The sequence below is a fragment of the Castor canadensis genome, chromosome 16, assembly GCF_047511655.1.
Source record: "Castor canadensis chromosome 16, mCasCan1.hap1v2, whole genome shotgun sequence".
Lineage (NCBI taxonomy): Eukaryota > Metazoa > Chordata > Mammalia > Rodentia > Castoridae > Castor > Castor canadensis.
Genome location: NC_133401.1, coordinates 30,139,372 through 30,157,071, shown reverse-complemented (window position 1 = coordinate 30,157,071; position 17,700 = coordinate 30,139,372). Strand labels below are relative to the sequence as shown.

At 45.4% G+C, this 17,700-nt stretch overlaps 1 long non-coding RNA gene across 6 annotated transcripts in view; it reads right to left on the bottom strand.

Moving 5' to 3' along the window:
• LOC141418139 (uncharacterized) overlaps window positions 1-17,700 on the bottom strand; it is a 137,815-nt gene that overhangs the window by 40,824 nt on the left and 79,291 nt on the right. For 3 of the 6 annotated variants that reach the window (XR_012442799.1, XR_012442798.1, XR_012442801.1), the window contains one exon: window positions 8,668-8,860. The exons of 2 other annotated variants lie outside the window; for them this stretch is intronic. This is a non-coding gene — a long non-coding RNA (uncharacterized lncRNA). Of the gene's footprint in view, window positions 1-7,182; window positions 7,457-8,667; window positions 8,861-17,700 lie in introns of those variants that run through there. One more of the 6 variants, XR_012442800.1, reaches the window with a different exon arrangement.

The window sequence follows — 17,700 nt, the reverse complement described above, 5'->3', positions numbered from 1 at the left end:
TAATTTTCATTTCCTTCTTTTTTTCTTTCAGACAGGGTCTCACTGTATAGCCTAGGCTGGCCTTGAACTTGTGACCCTCCTGCCTCAGCCTCTCAAGTGCTGGGATTACAGGTGTGCACTACCAAGCTCAGCTTAATTCACTTTTTGGAACACAAGATTTACACACAGGACATATAATTTCTTTGAAGTTACATTTCAACAGGCTGTTAATATTCTTACTCATTTTCACTGCTCTGGCTCACCTGTTTTTCTTTGTTTGATTTCTGTGCCTACTTTTTCAGCTCTTACCACATCAAATTAATTCACCTTTTTTTTGAGAAATATGTATGTAGCCCAGGCTGGCCTCAAACTCACAATCCTCCCCTCCACCTCCTAAGTGCTGGGATTACAGATGTGTGCCCCCATGACTGGCTTTTCTCTTTCTTTAATGTAACACTGAGCTACAGTCCCAGCCCCTCTATTGTTTTAAGTTTTGTTTTCGTTTTTGGGGTTTTTTTTGTCAATGACTTTTTTTTTTTTATTTCAAATTACTATAGGGCATAGGGCTAAAAGTGTATCAGGAACTGGACAGTAAGTTGATTTTATGTGCACCTTGCACAGGCTGTGCTGCCTGTTATTTGATAGAGAAATTTGACAAAGATTGCTTCACACCTCCCCCATCTGCACAGGCTTTGTACAGCGAGCAGTGATTAAATCAAATCACTGTGCAAATACAAACATAAAAAAAAAAAGATGAAGACGGTGGAGTGACTCAGCACAAGGCCCTGAGTTCAATCCCCAGTACTGCCCCCCTCCCCCAAGAAAAAGAGAGAGAAAAGAGACTTGAAAAACAAAATGCAGCTGAGCCCTGGTGTCTCACACCTGTAATCCTAGCTACTCAGGAGGCAGAGATCAGGAGGATCATGGTTCAAAGCCATGATGGGAAAATTGTTCCTTGAGACCCCATCTCAAAAAATCCCTTCACAAAACAAGGCTGATGGAGTGGCTCAAGGTGAAGGCCCTGAGTTCAAACCCCAGTACTGCAAAAACAAAAACAAAACAAAACAAAACAAAAAACCCAAAATGAGTGGTAAGTAATCATTTGTTTACTTCATCAAAGATTTCACTTTTCAGGACTGTAGGGTATCAGAGGGGAGAGGGAGGGGAAGGAGAATATAATGGAGTCAGATAATTGAGGTACACTACACTTATGAAGACTCCAGAGCTACCAAATGCTGTGTGAAAGCGGGGCAGAGGGAGGGGTGAACTTGTTTAAAGTATGCTGTGCACATCTGTGGAATTATCACAACCAAACCCCCTTGCACTATGAATGTATGCTAATAATTTTTTAAATTTCTCTTTTCCCTAGACAGCCAGCAGAAACAACCCTGCACACAAATCCTCCACATGTTTCACCACAATTCGGAAGAAAGAACTCCTGGAAGTAGCATCACAAGGCAAAGGAAATGAGAAACTCCATAAGATTTGCCATATCTACTTCCCTCCACATCAGACAGCCTGGGGTGGGAGTGTCCCTCATGTCTGCTTTGTCTGTGTGCATTTATACACCTACATTTTCACATGGAATTGAGGTCATGGTTTATGTGCAGTTTAGTTACTGAGTGTACAACTAAGAATATACATGATAAATTGTTAGTTTTTTAATTTGCTTTCATTTCTAGAAAGAATTGCATTGCCTTGTTGTGATCAGGGAAGTGTCATTTCATGTTTAAAACCAGACATACATAGTTTATCAACATGTTCCTGGATGTTTGATCATGCAAAGTAGTCATGAATCCCATGGAAATCTTTGTGCATGTAGGGGACTGCCATTAATAGATCATTACTGAGGTCTGGATGGATGATGGGTTGAGGCTGGCCCCCGGTAAGGAACTCAGTAAGGCCCCTGTCCACCAATAAGCCAGGTGTGGTGGCATGCACCTGTCATCCCATCTACATGGGAAGTCATAAGAGGACTGAAGTGTAGGCCAGCCCTGTTGAAGCCACAAGACCCTACCTGAAAAATAAATAAGTGAAGCAAAATAGGGACGTAGGAGTGGCCCAAGAGTGGAGCACCTGTTTAGCAAGTTCAAGGCCCAGAGTTCAAAACCCCAAAAAAGGAGGTTATAGAAGTGGAGTAGAGCGGCAGATCAAAGGGTGTGCCTGCATGAATATTGATCCTTCATCCAACTCTGCTGAAGGTTGAGTCAAAGGGGCTTCTCAATGTATCCTAAGACAAGACTGCAAAATAGGCACAGTTTGGGGGGAGGGGGATACAAGTGGGAGGAGAAGGGTGAATAAAGGAGATTTAGGTGATTGTATATTGTTGGTTGATTTCATATACCTATATGAAACAGAACTAAAAAACCTCTTGCAATTGGTTTAATTTGGGTGGGGAGGGGGTTAAGGGGGAGAGACGATGGGAACAATGTAACTAATGAACAATATAAGTCTAATCCAAATTGTCACTATGAATCCCTCCCTGTATAATGAATATACCCTAATAAAATTTTATAATAGTAAAAAAAAAGAAGGTTGAGTCAATATCTTCTCTTCCCAAAAAAGCATTAAATATCTACTCTCAGGCGGAGGGAGAACGGGGAGGTGTTGAAATAAATTTTACAAATATATAAATGGAATGAGGAGCTTTTTTGTTTATAGGGCTGGGGACAAAACCCAGTACTTTGCACACCCTAGGCAACTGCTCTACCACTGAGGTTGTTTTTTTTGAATAGGGTCTCGCGATGTAGCTCAGGCTTGCCTCGAACTCACAACCCTTCTGCATGCTTTAGAGCCCTGCGCAGAGCCCTGTCCAGGTCTCTGCTGGGCACCAGCCCTCTACAAGGGCTTGCTTTCCCTCAGAACAATGACCTGGTCCAGGGAAGCAGGAGAGCTCAGGCTGTTGCCATGGAAACAGCAGCTGGTGCAGAGGAAGGGGAGGGGCTGCAGAAGGAGCAGACTGGAATTTTCCAGGCTCTGTTATCAGAAGGAGGGGGGGTATCAAAATGCCAGGCAAGTACACCTTTGGTGCATAATAAACGTTTGCTGAAAACATGAAGGCCTTCATTCAGTCTCCCAACCCCCAGCTCAGGCTACAAACATGTCTTGGTCGTCACTCGGAGATCCTTATGGACATCAAAATAACAGCACAAAGATGTACAATTTGGAGAAAGATGACACTTTTCCTGCATGGATTAATTGCAAGCTGGGAGGGTGGGGTGCTGGTCCATGCAGCGTCCTCTGTTGACTGAGCTGTGTCCATGTGGGCACGTGTTACTTTTCTTCGTTAATCTGCTACGTTGTGACCCACTGCATTCATGCACACATGGCACCTCACAATGGTTTGATTTAGAATTTTTGAACTTCAAGATGGTGCAAGGTGATACACAGTAGAAACTGTATCAGTAGAAAGAGAAACACTTTGAATTCTGGTATTTCCTGGTTAGCAATGTGCACTACAACCCCTTGTGCAGGATGCTGGGTCCTGAGGGAGAACGGCTGGATCTTCTGCCTTGCACTGTGTTGCTAGGCAACAGCAAGATGGGAAGAACCAGCATCATAAGTTATTCCTCCATTATTTTGTCACTAGACATGCAAGATCCTCCCTCTTTTTTGGGGGGTGGAGGTACTGAGGGTTTGAACTCAGGGCTTTGCACTTGGAGACAGGTGCTGTACTTCTTGAGTCACATCCCCAGCCCTTTTTGCTCTGGTTATTTTAGAGATAGAGTCTCCTTTTTTTCCCAGTCAACCTGGACCTTGATTCTCCTATTTTACTCTTCTTGTCATAGCTGGGATGACAGGTGTGCACCACCATGCCCATTTTTTTTGTGTCCAGATGGGGTCTCATGAACTTATTTTCCCAGGCTGGCTTAGAATTGCAATCTTCCCAATCTCAGCCTCCTGTGTAGATGGAATGACAGGTGTCTGCCACCATGCTGGGTGTCATACCCTCCCAATCCCCAGCTCTTTTAACTGCAAAAAATATGAACAGCCTCCACCCCTCTTTTAGTGCCTGGCTCATTCTTAACATTTGATCAAAATGCCTGGAGTGAATAAATATGGCAAGAGGTACATTGGAGTCCCTTTAGGAATGGGGGGGCTCCCCCAAGACATGCACCCAGAGACAGAATTGCTGGCTGAAGCTCCTGTCCCTCAGCTCGGCTGTGATGCTCTGGGCAGTTACTCTCTGTCGTGCAGCGGGGTGGGGTAGTATTCCCGTCATGGATGCCACCAACATCCCTGGCCCCAGTCCCAACTACCAAAATGTCTCTAAGCATTGCCAAACATCCCCTGAAGAACCACGGGGACAGCTCTCCTAGGTGATAACACATTGCTCTTTCATTTCATTTCACCGCTTAGGTCCACTAACTCAAGTGCCTCCTGGGAGGGATTCCCAGTGTTTGTTCAGTAGGACAGACGCCATGAGCATGTTGTTTCTCAGTTTTGAAGAAGGTCTGGTTCTGGGAGGGAATCACTCCATCCAGGGGATTGAGACTGATTGTTAAAATAAGTATCAGAGATGTTGCAGCAACTCACACTTTCTCAACCAGCCTGTGTGGAACCCATTCCCTAACTTAAAAGGTTGTGGGTTTTGGGGTTTTTTTTTTTTTTTTTCATCTTTTTCTGTTTGAATGGTAGCACATGACATCTCATTTTTATTATTTTATTTTATTCTATTTGCAGTGCTGGGGATCAAACCCAGAGCTTCGTGCGTGCTTGGGAAGTGTTCCAAGGCTGAGCTATACCCTCAGCCTCATTTTGAAGTCAAGTTAGTAAGACTATCAGAGTGCAGTGGCTTACGCCTGTAATCCCAGCTATTCAAGAGGTGGAGATCGGGAAGATCGTGGTTGAAAACCAGTCCAGGCAAAAAGTTAGTGAGACCCCTATCTCAGTCATAAGTCAAGCGTGGCCTGTGACCCCAGCTCTATGGAGGTGTAACTAAAGGAATTATAGTCAGGCTGGCTGTTGGAGTAAAAGCTTGAGACCCAATCTTAAAAATAACCAAAGCAAAAAGGACTGGGGTGTGGCTTAGGTGGTAGAGCACCTGCCAAGCAAGTGTTCCATCCTTCTGCTCTTCAACTTTTGTCTTTTTGAACTGCCTTGCATTCTTTCCATATTCCTATAGTTTTTAATTGTACTGCATCTGTTTTTTAACACAATCTTTCTTTTTTCTTTCCTTTTGGTGGGACTAGGGTTTGAACTCAGCACTTTTCACTTACAGAGCAGGCACTCTACTGCTTGAACCACACTTCCAGTCCATTTTGCTCTGGTTATTTGAGAGATGGGGTCTCACTCCCAGCTGGCCTCAAACTACAATCCTCCTGCTCTCAGTCTCCCAAGTAGCTCAGATGACAGGGGTGAGCCACCAGCACCTGGCTTTTATCAGTCTTTGTTCCATTTTTATTTTGGTGGAATATTTTTCTCAGTTTCTTTCTTTTCAATATGCATAGAGTCAGACTTACCAATTTTTTGTTTTATCTGTGTTGTTTGTTTTCATGATTTTTTACATGGTTTATTGAAATATTCACCCCTTTTCCTTGGGGTGAGCAGACCATGCCTGGCTGTGGTGGCCACAGAAGGACCTAGGGCCTGGCATGAATAGAAGAGGGAGGTCAGGCAGCTCCTGGGTAGCCGTCACTCAGGTGCCAATAGGAAGCTGACAGAGGCCATGGCTTGGGCAGTGGCAACACAGCAAATGAGTTTCCACATGCACAGTTGTGAGTCCTGACCTGACGCAGAGGTTGTGTGGCAATGTGTATGGAACTGGTGAGGAGCCATCCAGCTGGAGGACTTGCAAGTGAGTCCACACACTTGCAGGAGCAGATGCCATGTCCAACCAGGGGAAAGGTCAGCCAAGCAGAATGGGGCTGAGAGCATAGTGGAAAATAAGCCCTCTCTTCTTCTCCCTGCCCTTATCTCAGGAGCTCTGAGCCTGTCCAGCCAGGTGGCCAGTCATTCTGGCTTGCCCAAGCCTGGGGGATCTCTGGGTCCCCCACTGAGACCAGGAGCACCCCAGGATGCTAGCAAAGTCGGTCAGCTTCACACTTGGTGGTTAGTTAGACATGAGGAGAACAGAGGCCAACTAAAACCTATCATGTCAGATCCTAGGTGCACTAAAGATTCAGATGCACCATTTGGCCCAGGCTCTGATGGCTCAAGCCTATAATCCCAGCTACTCAGGAGGCAGAGATCAGGAGGATCACAGTTCAAAGCCAGCCCATGGAAATAGTTCATGAGACCCTGTCTTGAAAAAAATCATCATAAAAAGGGCTGGTGAGTGGTCCAAGGTGTAGGTCCTGAGTTCAAACACCAGTACCACAAAAAAAAAAAAAAGAAAGAAAGAAAGAAAGAAAAAGAAGCACCTTTTGGGAGGAAGCACTGAGAGGGACAGGACACCGAGAGGTCTCTACTCAGGTCTCTCCACCCCATGGCCTCCATCCTCACATCCAGCAGGAGCTGGCAACTCTCAGCACACCCCCTCCCAGGCCTGTCAACCCTGCCTTTAACACTTGCCATAGTCTGATGCTCTGCCATCTTCCTGGATGTCGTCAACCACCCTGAGACTGTGCCTTTCCAGGGACACCCAACATCTCCTGTATTGGGCTTTTATACTCCAGCTACCTCCCACCTGCACTGTCACCACAGGGCCAGGTATCAGAGGATCAGGAGCAGCCCCTGTGCCTGCAGGCCACTGAAATTATTCAAATCAGTCAATTCCAAGACTGCGCCCTATCTCACCTGCTTCTTCCCAAGGGAACCACGCAAATGTCTTGCCCGCCTTGGGCTTCCCACCGTGGCTCTGCGTGGCATGATCAGCCCCTTTCTCTTGGAACAAACTATGTTTCATCTTGCCATAAGTTATATAAAACCTATGTATTATTTGGTGGTACTGGGGTTTGAACTCAGGGCCTCACACTTCCTTTACCATTGGAGCCACACCACCAGCTCTTTTTTCTTTAGTTAGTTTTCAGATCAGGTCTCATGTTTTGGTCTAAGCTGGTCTCAGACCTTGATCCTCCTACCTTTGCCTCTCATGCAGCTGGGGTGATAGGCATGAGCCACCATATCTGGCCTTAAACCTGTATTTTAAAACAGAGAGTCAATTTTTCTTGTGGGAGTACATGATTTCTAGAGTTTGGTGTGTTCTGTAACTTCAAAGAAGTGACAGTTGGTGGCAATTTAAAATCAAGGTGGCTAGCTGGCTTTTGTGCCATGAATATTACAGGGTGGCATTTGATGTAATTGCACAGAGAACACCAAGGGTGGGGGAGGCAGATGGACAGACGGCATTACAGGCCGACAGAAGAGAACTGTGTGTCACCTCTGCATTGACCGCTGCTGTCCTGGTTAGACCGCTTGGGTTTCAGACTTTGACAGCTGGGCACCTGGCTGGGTTTCTTGCATTCCTGACTGCTGGCATTAATAACCACCTCTCTTCAGTTTGGGTTGTTTGCTTGCTTGTTTGTTTCAGAAGCAACTGTGTTTTCAAAGGAAAGAATATTCAGTCAGTGCAAAGAAGTAATAGTGTTGCTATTTTGGTACAGAACATTGTGAAGTTTTTGTTTGTTTGTTTGTTTGTTTTGCTTTGCTTGGTCTTTAGAGACAGGATCTTCATATGTAGCTGGCATCAACCTTGTGATCTTCCTGCCCCTGCCTCCCAAGTGCTGGAATTTTAGGTGTTCACCATCAGGTCCGGCTTAAACCCTCCAATCTTTTATACCCATACATATATCTTTAAATATTTTTATACAACATGAAGTCATCCTCTACTTACTACTTGGAACCACTTTGTTTCATAACATGTTACCCCCACCCCCTGTAGCATTAGATATTCACCCCATAAAAAATCACCAACAGGCTGGTGTGTTGACCCAGCTACATGAGAGACAAAAGTAGGAGGATCGAGGTCCAAGATGGCCTGGACACAAAACCACAAGACCCTACCCGAAAAATAACTGAAAGCAAAAGGGCTGGTGGAGTGGCTCACGTGGTAGAGCTCCTGCCTAGCAAGCGTGAGGCTCTGAGTTCAAACCCCACTCCCATGAAGAGAAAAAAGTGAAGAAACAACCCACAAGAACAAAAATATTGAGCCACAGAGGGGTTGGGCTGGGTCAGGAGACCCTTGGGGTCTGCATTTGAAGTGGTCCTGCTGCCTGCAGCCTCGGGAGGAGTGGAGACATGGAGGGCAGAGAGGAGACTGGTCCTGCCCTGGGGAGAGGGGACAGGGAGGAGACCTGGCAGGATTTCGGGAGGGAGGTGCCAGGCCAGCCATCCTCTCCTGCTGATGCATCTCAGCCCCATGTTTGCAGGTACCCAGACCCTCGCAGACGTCACAGACAGGGCTACCCCACCACACACACCCTGATTCTCTGTGTCACTTGTCCCAGTGACAACATGATGTCAGACCTCAGAACAGCTCTCCAACTGTAGAAATCTCATCAGCTCCCAAGTCCTGTGTCTGTGTCTCCAAAACCCTCCACTGTTCCTTACAGTGACCACCCTGACCTCCTCCTCCTTGTCCTGCCTCCTTCCCAAGGGTAAAAACAGGCTTGACCCTCTCAGATGCCCACGCCTGCTGTCATAGCATGAAAACCCTGTTCCTCCAAAGGCCTCAGAATGTGGGGTTTCGGGACGTTTCTGGGGGTGGTTTGAGGGGGGACCGAGATGTCTACTGGGAGTTATTCTCACGTTGTTTGGAGACACTCAGCGCCGCGCTGCCCACAGGTGTGCGGATGGCCTTGTCGGTCGATGTATGGACGTGTCCGAGGTCAGCTTAACAAACGAGCTTTTCATGAGGTCTGAGGGTCCTTGTGGGGGTGTCACAGAATTCGGCTTGCAAGGATTTATTGAGTTTTTGCCATGTGCCACCCTGTGGCAGCCCCTTAGGATAAAACACACATACACACACACATTTAGAAGAGCTTAAGGCCTCTGTACATACTATATACAGGATTACCAGCCCTCCCCACAATTACAGACAACTTGGTAAAAACAGGGCTTCTCCAAGAGCTACAGTTGATACAGAGCGTGTCCAGAGACATTGGCTGGAGAAAGTGATAATGCACTTACACAGAGACCTGTATTATTATTATTATTTTACTTTGCAGTACTGGGATTTGAACTCAGTGCCTACACCTTGAGCCACTTCACCAGCCCTGTTTTGTGTTGGTTTTTTTTGAGATAGGTCTTGGGAACTGTTTGCCTGGGCTGGCTTCATACTGAGATCCTCCTGATGTCTGCCTCCTGAGTAACTGGGATTACAGGCGTGAGCCACTGCACCCGGCTTAGAGACAGTTCTTATTAGAGACATGCTGAAGTGTGCAGGTTAAAGGATCTTGAACTCTGCAATTTACTCCAAAATAGTTTTGTCATCAAATAGGAGATTAAGCAGACAGGAAGATGAATGTAAGTGAAGCAATTATCAAATGTATGGTGAGTGTGTGGTGTTTGTTACAACATTGCTTCCTTTTCTCTACGATTAAGACTTCCTATCTCCCAGTTACAAAGTGAATGGTCATAAAACAAAAATAGAGGCCGAGTGCAGTAGCACATGTCTGTAATCCCAGCTACTCTGGAGGTAGAGGTAGGAGGAGTAAGGACTGAGGTTAGCCTGGGTAAAATGGTAAGACCTTAACTCAGAAACAAGTTAAAAACAAAAGGGTTGGTGAAGTGGCTCAAGTGGCAGAGCAACTGCCTAGCAGTTCAAATCCCTACTATCACCCTCCCCTGCAAAAAAACTTTAAAAAAGTGAAAAACAAATCATGTACAATATGGGAAATAAAACGGATTGGAAGATGATTGTATATTTGCTTTATTATTATTCACATAATATATAAATTACATATTGAATATGTTTATCTAGCCCTCCTCCCACTGAAGCCAGGAACCAAGCTAATAAGTCATCAGGTCAGGGACTGTCCAGCATGGGTGTCCATGTAAGATTGCACCTGGTCCCTGGGATAATGCTCTAACCGCTTCACCTGGGGACAAGAAGGTCCCACGACCCCCTTGCTGAACCCCGTTTCCTGTTTGCACCTGAAATGTTGACATCTCCCCAAGTGACATGACGTCCCTGCCTGCCACCCACCATGCTGGCCTGCAGGGCCACTCCTAACACCTGGGTGGTCATTGCAGCTCTTCTGCTTCTCATGGGCGACTCTGGAAGCACCTCCCTCCTCCCAGCTTCCCCAGTCCCCTCTCCGTCCCTCCTCCAACCATCAGCTTCACAAGTGTCCCCTGCAGCACAGCATGGGAAGGACAGAACCCTTTCTCTGGTTGTTTCTTTCTCAGGACAGCCATGACCGTGTCACCTGCCACGTCATCTACCTGTTCATCTCCCAGTTGTGGGGCAGAGGGGCAGAAGTACTTTAAAGTAAATTGCACACTTCCAAAGCAACAAAGCACCACATCCTGGGTGTCACAGAACAACAGGACTTCATTCTCTCATGGGTCACAGGAAGCCAAAAGGCTGGAGGCAATGCATTGGTTGGGGTGACCCCATCTAGAGTCATTCAACTAGCACTTGGCCCATCTCCCTCCATCTTCACAAGCACTCACTGTCTCTGTCTTTAAATTTCTCTCCCCTTGTAAAGACAGCAGTTACTGGATTTAGAGTCCATCCTAACACAGTGTGAGCTCACCTGTGCAGGACTCAACTGCAAAGGGGCTGTCTCTAAATAAGTCACAGGTTAGGACGGAGGTTAGGATTTTAGGGTATCTTTGTTTTTGTGAAGGAACACCAGTGCAGCTCACAACAGTGGTCACTAGGTCTGGCACTAGTCCATGAGGTCCTGCACTGGTCCATGAGGCTCTGTGCTAGTCTGTAAGGCTCTGAGTTTGTCCCTGAGGTCCTGGCTGGTCCCTGAGGTCCTGGCTGGTCACTGAGGTCCTACACTACCAGGCTCCTGTTGGCTTCACCAGGATCCTTACCACAAACCCCTCACTGTCCTTTCTTTCCCTTGCACACTCCCTGCCCCCATGTATCATGCTCTTCCCTCCTGTGGGCACTGTCTGCTGTCATGTGGTCTCAGCTGCCTACTTGTTGCCATTTTGTGCTGAAACCAATGCCTCACTTCACTCCTCCCTGCCATGCATCTAAAGTAGCTCTTCAATCTCTTTCTGCCTCACTCACTTTAAGAGTATAATTTTCATCATATCTAAAACCATCTGCGTAATTAGAGATAAGGGCAAAATAGTTTCTGCTGGGTATTGAGGGGGGGAGCAGGAAGGGGTGGAGTGGGTGGTAAGGGAGGGGGTGGGGGCAGGGGGGAGAAATGAACCAAGCCTTGTATGCACAGATGAATAAAAAAAAAAAAAAAAAAACTCTTTGTCCAGAAAAACAAGCAAATAAACTGAAATCAGGATATCTTAAAAAAAAAAAAAAAGTAAAAGCTAAAAAATTAACATAAAAAAAATAAATAAATAAAAAAAATAAAACCATCTGCGTACATCACATCACACATCTGTTTAATTCCCCAGTCAACCAGGCAGAATGTGAGTCTGCAAGGGCAGAGAATCTGTCTGTTCTGTTCCCTGTGATACATTCAGCATCCAAAGAATGAGTGGAATACAGCAGGTACTCATTAGTTACCTGCTGAAAATGCCTGACTGTCTTCCTGGATGGATGAATGGGTGGATGGATGGATTGATGGATGATAGACAGATTAATGATGATGGTTGGTGGATGGATGGCTGATAATGAATAATGAATGGATGGATAGATGGATGATAGGTGGACAAATGCATAATGATGGTTGGTGGATGGATGGATGATAGGTAGGTAGATGGATAGATGGATGGGTGGATGGTGAGTGGGTGGATGGATAGGTGGGTGGCTGGCTGGTTGGATGGATGGATGATGGATGATGGATGGATGGATGGATAGATGGATGGACAGGTAGATGGATGATGGACGTATGGATGGAGATAAGGATGATGGATGGATGAATGATGGATGAAGGATGTATATGGATGTTTGGATGATGAAAAGATAGGTGGGTGAGTGTAGGGATAGATCTCTGGATCCTGCATCATGTCATGTATCTGACACTGTTAGGGTCACTGAATTTGCTAATTACCACTCTGAAGCCTAGTCAAGGTAGTTTCTTGACATAGGGGTGATTTCAGATGTTGGTGGTAGGAAAGGAAGTTGTATAAACCTTTCTGGTAAACAGGTTGCCAATAATATCAGTATCAAGTTCATAATCCACCTAGTTTTGGTGTTCTCATTAATCCAATTCAATGAATCAATTCTTAAAGAATGTAGCACTCTGTCACAAAGGTGCAGATGGGAGGAGACTAATCCAACTTGTTTGTGACATGAACTGGAGACAAGACTAAAACACAAGAATGGCAGATAAAACAAGAAGTCAGTACCTCTATAATCAGGAGAAATAGCAGATTCTTTTCCTTTGGACAATGAAATCAAAGTTTTAGAAACAACAGCGTAACTTGAGTGAAAACACAGGATGGTAAACCATAAATTAGTATGTATGCATATCACCTTCATTTTTAAGTAAATTTTGTACGCCCATCTATTGAGTAGAAATGACTAAATGGAAACACAGCAACAAAAAAACAGGGCTTACAGCTGAGCCACCTGACTTGGAAGAAAATTCACTAAGACAACAAATCACACAAATCACGAGGACCTTTCGTCCCCTTTCACCCAATAATTCAACTTCCAGAAGTTCTTTCTAGGGAATGAACGCGGCACATGGAGACAGAGCTGAAGGGCGGTTGGGCATTCTGTCTTCCTCTGGTGGCAGGAACAGTAGGAAAACATCTTCCCTTCACAGGACAGACCCTACTCCTCCTCTGCTTAGGTCTCTCCCCTGCTGCACCTCCCCACCAGCCTTCCACTTTCTTCTCTCTGAGCACTGTGCTGTCAGCCCCATCCTTTAAAACAAATGGTGTGTGATCCAGGAAACCAGCACTGTTAGGGACTAAGGTGTGTCCCCTCCACCCCAAAGTCAGAGTTTAAGTTCTGAGCCCCTAAACCTCAGAATGAGACCTATATTTAGAGACAAGGTCTTTTAGGAAGTAAATGAGTTCACTAGGCTGGGCCTTTGTCCAATGCAACTGGTGTTTTCATAAGAGGGAATTTGGACAGAGACACACACAGAAGAAAGTCCATATGAGGACACAGTGAGAGGGCGGCCAGCTGACAGCCACAGAGAGGGGCTCGGAAGGAGCCAGCTCTGCCACACCTGACCCCGGGCTCCGGCCTCCACGACTGTGAACAAACTACTTCCTGTTGTTTAAGCTGTACTCCATGGTTTAGCAGCCCTAAACGAACAGGATAGACATGCATGTGTGTATACAAATGTATGTATATATGTGCATAGACAGAAGTATATATATGCTTGCTAAGAGATTCATTGCAAGGATTGGCTCATGGATTGTGGGGTCCAGCAAGTCTGAAGTCTGGGGGCTGAAAACTCAAGCTGACATATTGAGGTAGAATTTCTTCTTTCTGGGCAAATCTCAGTTTTTGTCTTGAAGCCTTTCGATTGATCAGATGAGGCCCACCACACTGTACAGGATAACCTCTTTGACTTAGAATTGACTGTAGACACGAGCCACATCTACAGAAGACATCACACCAGATCTAGACTATAAGGTCTGTTGACTACTAGAGTCTGCCCAGGTGGATACCTAAGATGAACCAACCCTCTATTCCAGTGTTTCTGAGGCCTGTCAGTGATGCCTCCCATCTTCCTCTCACCCACCTCATCTGTACTTTCATCCTTTCTCTCTGTCGCCAAAATCTCCTCTTTGCTGATCTCTGCCACCCACCATCCCAGCCTGTCAGCCACATTGGAGACAATGCAAACTTTTTTTGTTTAAGATACTGTGCTCCCTCACTAGGTTAAAACACGCAACAGGTCCCTGTCACTCTAGCTAAAGATGGAGGTCAAAGCTCCAGGGTGTATACACAGGAGTGACTCAGGACCTCTGCTTGAGGAACTGGATCAATTTACAAGGACTGGGGAAACTCACACAACAGAAACTTATTCCTCACAGTTCTGGAGGCTGGCAGCCAAGGCGAAGGCATCTGTTGGTTTAGTTTCTCCTGAGGCTTCTCTCCTTGGCTGACAGCTGGCTGGCTGTCTCTTCCCCATGCCCCCTGTGTGAATTTTGTGTCATCATCCTCTCTTCTTATAAGGACACTAGTGTATTGGGTTAGGACCACCTGAAGAACCTCATTTGATAGAGTCCCTGTCTGCAAGTAAGATCGTCCCCTGAGGTTTGGGGTCATCTTTGCAGCATGTAAGGGGATACACTTCAGAAGCAGTGAGGTATTTGCAGTAAGGTGAATATACACACACAGTAAGGTGAAGTAATAAAAGCCAGTTCTTCCTACTGATGGTAGTTTAGATGCAACAAATTGCAGAGATTCAGTTCCACCAGCACATTCAGGGGTGGGGTGGAGTGAGGGCTGAATGTCATGGAATCTGGATTATTATGGGAGGAAGAATTTCCATTTCCACCTACATACACTTACACACCCTGACCCCAAACCCAGAAATGATTGCTGACAGGTGCAAGGGTAACCAGTGCCCACTGAGACTGAGAACAAAGTGTTCTTATGGTATAAGAATGGAGGTTTTCAGAACACTGGCCAGGCTGTGCTGTGTAAGAGAAAACCAACTCCTTCCTGGGTTGGTGTAGGAGCTTCTCCGTTGCTTGGATCCTAGCCAGACACTGAGCTTAGAAATGGAGGGGTGGAGTCCACGGTGGGCTATTCCCCCGCAGTTTTATTGGACTTGGACGCTCTGACTGCTTCTTCTCAGAGGCCTCAGGTATTCAGTTAGAACTGTGGGATCCTTCTGACCCTCTCTTCTCTTTAGAGAAAGTCCTCATGGGGCCACACCAGAAGTTCTGGGGTGGGAGGGTAGACCTCGGACTGTGAAGAGAGTGGATGGTCTCCTTGTCCAGCTCGCCATGAGACAACAGAGGCAACTTTTATAGCATTGAAGTGTATGTGTAGGGGGGACAACACAGAACACAATGCTAAAACCAGAACACGAAATAAAAATAAGGGAAATCTTTGCAGCATTGTGGGACAGTCAGAGACACTGAACACGGACTTATCACTAGCATGGACCAAGGTGGCTCAGGTGGTAAAGCACTCGTCTAAGCAAGCACACTGCCTTGAGTTCAACCTCCAGTTTTTTACTTTTAAAAAGTCATAATATAAAAAAAAATTGGTAAAGGATCTTGAGTGGGTTGTTCTTAAAACAACCAACTTCAAAGGAATATGAAGGAACTCATCTGTAACCCCCAAACTAGAAAACCGAAAACAGAAACCATTTTCTCTCTATTCAACTAGCAAAAATAAATACCATAAAGCAAAAAACACCAAAAAGAAGCCTCAATACTTTAATCTTTGCAAATACCTGGGGAAAGTCTTGTAATGTTGATACAAAAAAATGTTGATAACAGTATCAATCATAAGAACCAAATTGTAAACCATCTACTTGTCCATCCATCAGAAAGTAGGTAAGTAACTTCTGGCATATCTGTATTGTAGAATACTGAGCAATAAAAAGGAAGAAAATATTATTTACAAATTAATACTAATAATCGGAATACTGATGCGTTTGATAACATGGATGTATCTCAGAAACATTCTTGCAGGTGAAAAAGTCAAGTAATCTCATGATCCCATTCACGTGGTCTCAAAAGCCACACAACTGCAAGGACTGCTGAAGATCAGATTTGGAGACACAGGAGCACAAAGGAGATTTTAGAGTGAATAAATGTCCTACGTCCTTTTCTTTTGGTGGTACTGGGGTTTGAATTTAGGACTAGGCACCTGGTAGGTAGGTGCTCTACCTCTTGAGCCACATCCCTAGCTCCTTTTTGTTTTATTATTTTTCAGATAGGGTCTTATGGTTTTTCCCTGAGGCTGGACTCAGACCACAATCCTCCTGCCTATGCTTCTGCAGAGCTGGTATTACAGACATGAATCACCACATCTTCTCAAGATGGGGTCTCAGTAACTTTTTGCCTGGGCTAGCCTTGAACGGAGATCCTCCTACCTATACCTCTAGTGTAGCTGGGATTACAGGTGTGCCCGATACCCAGCCCTAAATGTCCTATATATCTGGATTGGAGTGATTGTTTCATGACTCTACACAATCACACCAAGCTGTTCAGTTCAGTAAATTCCATTACATATAAATTATACTTCAATAAATCTTGGGGATTTAAAAAATTTAACCTGAATAACATACTATTTGCCTGTACCCCATCACATCACATAAATCCCAAATATTCACAAAAAATTTATTTTAAAAAATTGCAACCTCACCAATTTTTGTCCCACAATAAGAGTCACCTCATAGGGTGAAATACTGGGGTTCTATGGGGAGACACTCAGTCTTCTATAAACATTTATTAACCGCCTGCCATATGAAAGGCTGACATTTTGGACTCACCTGTGCTCAGCTCAGCTGACTCTTGGTCCTTGCAGCCCTGATTTCCATGGCGACCTGCTTAGAGCCAATCATCTCTCTCCGGAGCAGAAGGGGACGGGGCTCAAGCCTGCACTTTTCTCTATCAGTGCTCAGATTTTTAAAAAATATCTTCAAATATGTTCTTGGATGAGGTTGTTACAGAGAGGACGCCTGGGACACCGGAACCACTGCCTTTGGTTTGAGGTTAGAATTCTTAGGTGCATCAACAGAAACTGGGCCTGGCTCAACAAGAAGTATTATTGAAAGGATATTGGATGAATGGCAGAGTCAAGAAAGGCTGAAGCTGGGTGCCCTGGTTTACGTCTGTAATCCCAGCTACTTGGGAGGCTGAGATTAGGAAGATCAAGGTTCAAGGCCAGTCTAGCCAAGTAGTTCACAAGACCCCCATCTCCAAACTAAGCAGAGCAAAATGGACTAGAGGTCAATAGGTAAAGTGCCTACTTTGCAAGCTCAAAGCTCTGAGTTCAAATCCCAGTCCTGCCAAAAAAAAAAAAGAGTGAAGATCAGATCGGAGACTTTCTGGTTAGACATCTGTCTTCCTGTGGTATGTGGCTGTTTTCTCCTCACTGCCATCTCCTCCACTCCTGGACTCTATTGAATGATTCAGTTCTCCATGGTTCCATCCTCTATGCAGCCCAACCTCCCTCCTGAGTGAGAAGCACATTCTAGATCGATGACTTGGGTGTTTCCATCCCAAGTATGACCACCATGCATCTCCTGAACATTGGAAAGAAAGCTAGCCCATCCACCTATCATATCAATTCATTCTTCAAATATACTCAGCTCTTCCACTCAACCCAATCCCCCCTCACCTTCCCGCATTTTCATTCTCTGCCATTACCTGACTTACCTCCACCAAATGGATCTTAGACTAGTTATCTCAAAAGTGGCCACTGTGGGCTCAGGAGGCAGAGGCTGGGAGGATCTCTGTTGGAGGCCAGCCCAAGTTAAAAAAAAATCAGTGAGAGACCCTGTCTCAAAAGCAAGCCAAGTGTGATGGTGCACATTTGTAATCCCAGCTACTCAGGAGGCAGAGGCAGGAGAATCAAGAGTTCAAAGTGAGCCTGGGCAAAGTTAACAAGACTGTAAATCAAAAAGAAAATAAAAAGAACAGAGCTGGGGGCGTGACTGGAGAGGAAGTGCTCTTGCCTAGGAGTTTGATCCCCAGTACTGCAAAAATAAGTAAATAATAAAACCATTCACAACCACTAACTTCATGCTGGGCACCCTAACAGAT